We start from the raw sequence: 8,836 nt of genomic DNA, 5'->3' as shown, positions 1-8,836 counted from the left end.
ATGATGGGATGGTGTGCATGTTGATGATGGGTATATGGTTGTAAATGTAAATATGTAAGCGTTTGTTTTGTTAAAAATTGAAAGTTTACATGTGTTACATGTTGCTATTGTTATTTTAGCAAGATGGCTTGTTTTAAGGGAAAAAGGGTTTGGAATAGTAGTTAGATGAAAATGGCCTTATTTTCAACCGGTACATCATGATTGTCAAATTTCCTAGTTGAGATTGCTTGTTCCCTTCTAATATTCAGTCACTAAGTATTGTACTCATGTTTTATAAAAATTTATGTTTTTAGATCAGGTGATTGTTGGACCCTAGATCGAGGAGTCCCCGTAATGCATCTTCTGGGTATGTGTCTGGCATTCGATAGTAATCCCTTTTATTGTAAATGTCTCCGCTGGAAGTCATGGGTCATTTTATATTGTGAATACAATCTAACAATGTGAATATGTGTATGCAATGTAAATTGCTAAATACATGACTGGTATAGTGCATGTATATTATTATCGATAATGCCATTGTGTTTTGGCTATGTTCACACNAAGCATAGAATTGAATAAACCATGCAACATCCATTAATACTAAGCAAAAAGAAATCATATATTCAAACTACATATTGAAATAAACCATAATCCTAGCAAACAAATTTAGTTCATCATCATTTCTACAACTGTGAAATCCAACCTTGAGTAAGAGGGTAAGTTAGAAAATCCTTCGGTGAGCATATAGATTGCATATTTTGAACATCAAACTTAATATTAATCTTTAAAAGAATTCATTGACACTTTTGGTGGTCTGTCACTTTTGAAGCAAAAAATTTTCTAAGTTTGGAAGGGGTCAAAATATGTGATTTTTATAAAACAATCTTTCGGAAATAAAAAATGATGGTAATGATTCCCTTGAATTTTATATGATCAAAAATGATTTTTTCATAATTTTTAAAATACGTTTGCTATGGTACATGGGAACCACAAATTTAAATTCAGGCAAACTTTTTCAATTTTGTTCTTGAAACCAAAATTTAGATTTTGATTCTTATGGATTTTGATTTTTTTTACATTTTTATTGAATTCAAATGGGAGGTTGTTTACTTATTTACATTAATATCTTAAGTAAATGAAGAGTAAAAAGGACAAAAATAAAAAATGAAAACATTTACTTAAGCTTAGAGGGATAATTTTTTTTTTAAAAAAGGTAACTTTTCAGACCAAGATTGGCTACCCCCCTCAGAGTAGTCGATCCTAGAGTAGAATCAGAGCCATAATTGACCGTTGACCTTGAATAGTCAATCCCATAGCACAGTAGCAAAAAATAAAACCTATAGACCCTTAAAATCTGAGCTTCCTTCATTTATTTCATTTCTCTTTGCTCTTCCATTCATTTTCTCTTAAATTTCTCAACTCTCAAGACCTTCGAACTCCACTATTAAACCTTGATCTTCAAGAACTAAAGGTAAGAATTTCTCATTCCTAAATCTTTCTCAAATCTCTTATAAAAAAAGTTTTAAGTTCTAATCTTTATTTCTTTCTTTGGACCCAAATTTTTTGCCTAGGGTTTCAAGATTTGTTAGAACCCTTGTGTAAGAGCTCACCAAGGTAAGAAAAGGTGTAAGTTAAGTTGTTTATTTGATGGGTATGAGTTTTAAAACAATTATTAAAGAAGATTTTTGGATTTATTCATGGGTTAGATAGAGTTAGAAATGAGTATTCAATGTATTACAAATTTTGAAGATATAAATGTTTAAACATCATTTTAGGTGTTGTTGGAACAAATTTAGTTTTCATAGAAGTCGAGCTTTCGACGAAAGGCATTAAGAGGAAAGGCATGCTTCCATGACGTGGGTAGATACGACATTTTTAATTATTTCGATGTAATTAAGCATGTTTATTCTACAACCTCACTTTAAAACGTATTTTGTTAAATTTTGTGATGTGAACAAAGGTTTCAAGTTTGTTTTATGAAGGTTATGTATACTAGGTAGATATATTACTATGTATTTAGTTTTGAGCATTGGGAACAAGCCTTTCAAATGTTTGATACTTCAAAATTGATATTTGTGTATGATTAGTTGGATGATTGATGATTCAGAAATTTGAAGTGAAAAACTATTAGTTTTGTATAGACCTTTACATTAGGTCAATTTGTTTTTGAGATATGGGGAAATTATGAGAAATAACCTTTCTCATAAGCCCAATTAAAAAATGTCCTTCATTATAATTTTAATTGTCTTTACCTAATTTTTGGCATGACTTGACAACAATACCTTTAAATAATTTTAGACAAATTAAATGGTCCTAGTTTCCTCTATCTTGCCATCCAAACAAAAAGTCCAAAAGTAAATCCCCATTTCTCTTTCTTGCCAAGTATTGTCTATCTCGTCATCAATCTCTCTCTCGCCATTTCAAAGAGTAGAGATAACATCAAGGTATGTGTTTTGGGTTTATTGGTTTGTATTAATAAAAATAGAACCCCATAGTTGAGGGTTTGAAATTAATTAGAAATATCTGTAAATTACAATACTGTATGACTTTGGCAACTTAAACTTGGCTGGGAGTAGCCAAATCAATTAGTTATTAGGCATTACGAGACTGATTTTTAGACATTGCTTGAATTAGGCATTGCGAACTAGTTTTTAGGCATTGTTTGAATTAGGCAATATGAAACTGGCTTTTAGGCTTTGTATGACTTAATCATTACGTCTCTGCAACTTAGGCATTGTGTCTTCATAACTTAGGCATTGCATGACTGGTTTAAGATATTTCGTGACTAGTTTTTAGGCACTGTGTGACTGGTTTTAGGTATTGTATGACTTAAGCATTGCGTGACTGAGTTGTAGGCATTGCGTGACTAGTTTTTAGGCATTGCATGACTTAGGTGTTGCGAGATTGCCTTTTAAGCATTGCATGACATAATCATTGCGTGTCTAGTTTTTAGACATTGCGTGACTTAGGCATTACATGATTGGATTGTAGGCATTGCGTGACTATTTTTTAAGCATTGCATGTTTGGTTTTTAGGCCTTGTGTGACTTAGGCATTGTGTGACACATTTTTCATAAATTGATTGATTGTGACACTTATTTTCTGTTAAATTTCAATTATGTGCCAAATATGAAACTTATGATTGCATATGGTGGTCATTGGGTTGATGACATTTACAAGGGTGGTGAGACATGAGTGAGGGGTGTTAAAAATACTTTGTCGTTTTTGGACCTGATGAAGTTGGTTGAAGATGTTGTTGGGGTAAACTCAAAGAATCACGAAATAGAGCTACATGCATTATTGAGTCATGCCGTAGGGGTTTCATGCCCAATTATTAAGGACGATGAAGATTTAGCAAGTATTTTGTGAGATGAGGGGGGAGTTGTAGTGTATGTGACCAGTAAGGAACGACATACAAATGTTATGCCACATGAACAAACTGTCTAACATAGAAATCACCTAAATCAGATTTATACTATTTCCAACATACCACACCATGCAGTCCTTGACTAACAACAATGGCAATCACCATTGACGTATGCATATGAGTTTGAGCAGCTCGGTACACACATAAGGTGTTTGCAAATGCTGTCTACATAATTTTGATTAGAATGTGCATTGAACCAAATACTTCATTCTTACCAACAAATGCAATTGTCGCCTACGACTGCAGTGGGTCCATTACCATTCTCAAACAACGCTGTGACGTTTGTGAGTAATGACGATGCATCTGATTAGATGCACGATGATTGTGTAGACCATTACCATTCTCAAACAACGCTGTGACGTTCATGAGTAATGACGATGCATCTGATTAGATGCACGATGATTGTGTAGAGGATGACGATTATGTTGGTTGTCATGATGACTGTTTAGAGGAGGATAGTGGTTTAGATAAACTTGGCAATTTTGGAGACAACACGTTAACACGAAATTAGAAGACACAGGGTTAAACAGGTTTGGGTTTAGTCTTAACATTTAAAACACATTTAAACATGTTTAATTAATCGTGTTAATCGTGTTATCGTGTTTAAACGTGTATCTGTGACACGTCTATCAACCTGTTAAAAATTAATAACCAAAGACTGTTATAGCATTACTTAAATAATTTTGGTTTGGGTGTTTGGAATTGTTTATGGTTGATGATGTGGTTAATGATATGTATTTAATTATGGATGAAAATTATAAATGAATTTAGATATTATTAGTATTTTAAGATTAGATGTTAATGAAGGATTTTATCATATTGCATGATATGAATTTTATGTATGTTATTTATGTTAAATTTTATTATATTTGATTTATTATATTTGTTTTGTTATAATTGTTTTTATAATTATTGATTTTAAATTTAAATAATAAAATTATATTTTTTAAAAAGCAAATAATAAAATTATATTTAATTGTAAATATTTTTTATTTAATCGTGTTAAATGTGTTATTAATCGTGTTGTGTCGTAGATTGACATGTTTATTAAACATGTTGATCGTGTTGTGTAGTGTTGCACGGTTATTAAACGTATACGTGTATGTGTTTCAAATTTAAGACATGAATATTATTTGTATCGTGTTCGTGTTTAACCTTAACGTGTTTCGTGTCTAATCGTATCTAACACGTTTAACACACAAAAACACGAATTGCTAGGTCAAGGTTTAGACAATGACATTCCGGATTGTAATCATGAGGGTTGATGTTGAGTGGGATGACCCTATTTACAACAACCCCATTATCGGTGACAATAGATTCGTTCACCCGATGATAGTGATCAATAAAGGGTAAATATAGAGGTATCTCGTCAATGGATTATTCCAGGTGCAGATATGATCTCTTTCCAAACGATTGCCACCGAGGAGTCCAGATCAAGCAATGATCGCTTACACTGAGAAAAAGTGTTTCTTCCCAAGGCCGAATTGAAACGAGCTTTGAACATGTTGGCACTAAAAGAGCATTTTGAGATTAGAGTTAAAAAGTCACGTCATGCTTGTTTTGAGGTTGCTTGTAAGGATAAGGCATGCAAATTCATTGTGCATGCAACAAAGTTGCCTGATGGAGATTATTGGCAAGTTCACACATTCCACAAGGTACACACGTGTACTGTTGATGGTTTGCAAAGTGGGTACCAAACAACGAGCACGAGGTTAATTGGTGAGCTAATGTCCCTCACGTTGCAAGGAAATAATATAACACCATTCAGACCTAAGGAAATAATTAAAGAAATGAGTCATAAATGGGGATTGCAATGCTTGCATGGTACGGCCTGGCAAGCAAAAAAGTATGCAAAGAGTCTTGTTTTCAACCCCTTGAAGGAGTCATTCCAACTCTTGCTCTCGTATTTCCATTTGTTGGAATGTGAAAATCCTCGTACAACCATAGTCGTGGCTACCGATCAGGCACAACAATTCAAATATTGTTTCTAAGCATAAGAGGCATGTATCTGGAGGTTCAAGGTTGTAATGCGGCCTATAGTTGCCATCAATGCCACACATTTGAAAGGCAGATTCAAAAGTGATCTGTTTATTGTTGTCTATAAAGACGCAAATGAATAGATATATTCGGTTGCATTTGGCATTGGCCACATTAAGGACAACTAGTTGTGGTCGTGATTTCTCACCCAATTGCACCGTGCAAATGGTTGTCCTAAAAATGAAATATTCATTTATGATCAGCATCTTAGCATTACGAATGTAGTGGGAAAAGTGTACCATGTCGCGCACCATGGTCTTTGCAATTACAACTTGGGAAAAAAGGTAAAAAACAAGTTCAAGCGCGTAGATGTTGTGGCAATTTTCACCCTTGTAGCCAACTGTTACACGAAAGCTGATTTCAATAGATATATGCATAAGTTGAATCAGATTTGCAAGGATGCTTACAACCACCATATGAAATTATGCCTTGAGAGATGGGCACGTGCACGGTCACCGGTAAGGCATTACAAACTCATGACATCGAACATTGCGGAGTGCATTAACTCATATTTAAGGCAAGCAAGAAAAATGCCAATCACTGTCATGATCGAGTGCATTAAAGGCATGTTCCAACGTTGGTTCTAGGAACGATACAATGAGGCCTTCAATTTGGCCATACCTTTTAGCCCTTGGGTTACCAATTTGTTGAACACATGATTCAATGAAGCATGTCACTTTTCTACACAAGCAATCAATCGAGTGGAGTTTCAAGTTATAGGAAGGAGTAAGGATAGAGTAGTAAACCTATCCACCAAGACGTGCTCATGTGGGGAGTTTTAGGTTGATTTACTCTCCTACAACCATGCCATGGCGGTAACAAGGTTCTAATATCCATGTTTTTTTTTGCTTTGTAATGAATTGAACTTTTACATGGTTCCTCAACTATGAGTTTATGGCTTTTGCAGTAAGTGCAAACATGCAACCATTGATTTTTGCTCGGACTATTACAAGACTCGGTCTTGGGTAGAGGTTTATGTTATTCCCATTCGCCCGATTGGGCACCCTAGTAATTAGGAAATCCCCTCTGATGTGAAACAAATTATCGTTTTGCCATCATCTTACGAGGTCAAATGGGAAGACCTAGGAGGAAAAGGATTCCATCGGTTGGGGAAGGCAGTCAATGACAGAGATGTTCATAATGCAAAAGCTACGATCATAATAGACAAAATTACCCAACATCATTTGTAATTCCATCAACAAATTTGGCACCATTTTCTAGTCAGCCGGTGCCGTAACAATGACGACAATTGAAAGCATGTTCAACTTATAGACAACTTGGGCACACACGAAACAATTGTCCAATGCGAATGACAAACTCTGAGAATGTATGGGATCTTGTAGACGAAGATAGTGGCTCTTCAGAATGAAATGTATCACATATACTATGATTTTGTATGCTGATTAATTAGTAGAGCTAGAATATTCTTGTTATGATATTTTGATCATTGTTTATGAACATGATGCTTATCTCAGTATGTATGCTCCATTGTCATTGACAGATTAAATGTGTAACATCATTAGTAATTACTTTTTACAGAGTGAGTGTCTATTCCATGTTTTTAATCTTTATGTGCACAAATGTTATGGATTAGGCAACAACTAAATGATTTTGGCCTGTCCATCCATAATGTTCCATGCATGATGTTCCTATCAAGTAGAGTAGTTGAATTTCAACGATTGACATGATTGTCTCAGCACAACAAACATCTGCTTTTTCTATGCTTTTTAGTTTTCACATTTGCCACAAATATTATATCGATAGTTGAACTTATTTAATGATAGGTGAAAAAATCTATCAATAAATTAATGACATTTTTCAAATTTAACGAGCTTTTTTTTATTGTTTCTTATTTAAGGTGCTTAGCTATTTTATTAAGCTTCGTTAAAAAACTATTTAGACTTGTGTGAACATCTGAAAAACAATTTTGATCCTTTAGTTTATGAAATCAAAACTTAGAATTAAATAAACCTTTAAGTTTAACAATCTCCCATTTTTTGATTTAACAAAAAAGTTGAGCAAAATTTGCTTCTGTTTCTTTGAAAATTGCCCCTAAAACTTTGCCTTTACAAAACTTAGATTAGTAAAGATCATGTAGAAATTTTAACTCATTCTCCCCCTTTTTGGTCATTTCAAAGAGTGAATGTGTGTATATGTGAAAGAGATGGAAGTGAATAATAGATAGAAGCAAAACTTTAACGAAGGAAATATACATAATAGATCATCAAGATAAACATTAAAGAGTGCAACAATATCCAACAATATCCACCAGTTGAATATTAAATTAGAAAGAGGCCAACAATATTCATGATTGAAACAATAATCATTAAAGATGCCAACAGTATCCACCATCTAAACATATCCAAGAACATAAAGCAAATATCTAAAAAACTGCGTGAACAAACATCTGAATTTACATATAAAAAAGAAGCTAAGAACATCCAATGAGGTAGCTTGAAATTGCATTGAAGATATGTCTCCCTTGAGAGCTCACTGAGGTAGTGGAAAGCGGGAACAAAAATCATCCTTTAAGTCTCGTTGGAGTTGCAAAATCTCACAATTTTTTGCCTCCAAGATATCCATACGTGCAGTTAAGCGTGAGTCCATGGTCTTCATGTATGAGAAAAGCTAAGTGAAGGCGTGTTCAATGTCAAAGCATGTCATCCATAATGAATTTGGCAAGATCAATTTGGCGATTGTATTTGATGTTGAAAAGGAACCAAAGATCCTTTTGGGTGACCGTGGAGTAGTTGGAGCCGTGAAGGCAGATGGTGTGAGTGATAATGAGGTGGAAGACACGATCAAAGAAACAGAGCCTCGTGCAACTAGAGATGCCTCAATCGTTAAATGGAGGATAAACAAAGGCCGAGCGAAGGTTGCCATCATCAAGAACATATCTAAGATCATCTTGAAGGGTTTTAATTTGAAGGATGCAATCAATAAGTGTACAGGTGATAAGAATACGTTTGCCCACGACATGAGTGACAAACCTATTGTCATGGGAGACTAATTCACTAGACTCAAAATCAAGAAACTTTTGAGTGGCATTGAAATAAAAGACTCTAACCAAGTTCTCATATTACTTTCGATTCAATTTCAAGTAATGAGTCTAGCCTAAATACTCAAAATTCGCAAGATACAAAAAATGAATGGATTCTAGGTAATCAAAGTCATTAATGCGCTTGAGCATTACCTTTCGTTTGGCGAAGTTGTTGCTGAATTTCTGGGCATGTGACGGATAAGTGAAGTTACAAAGGAAAAAACTCCAATTAGGGTTAGAGGAAGACCTAGCTTCAACAGATCCACTAGAAGCTTGGTGAGCGACTACCTTAGTTCGTCTGACCCTTTGACTCATGGTGGAGTTTGAGGAAATGTGAGGGATTTGGGATGAAAG

At 34.4% G+C, this 8,836-nt stretch overlaps 1 long non-coding RNA gene across 1 annotated transcript; it reads left to right on the top strand.

Moving 5' to 3' along the window:
• Positions 1,385–1,967, top strand: LOC108663435. The gene is made up of 3 exons (XR_001929414.1): positions 1,385–1,450; positions 1,551–1,593; positions 1,755–1,967. It is a non-coding gene; the product is annotated as an uncharacterized LOC108663435 (long non-coding RNA).

This window comes from Theobroma cacao, chromosome 9 (genome assembly GCF_000208745.1).
Source record: "Theobroma cacao cultivar B97-61/B2 chromosome 9, Criollo_cocoa_genome_V2, whole genome shotgun sequence".
Taxonomy (NCBI): Eukaryota; Viridiplantae; Streptophyta; class Magnoliopsida; order Malvales; family Malvaceae; genus Theobroma; species Theobroma cacao.
This window is presented reverse-complemented; position numbering and strand designations above follow the sequence as displayed.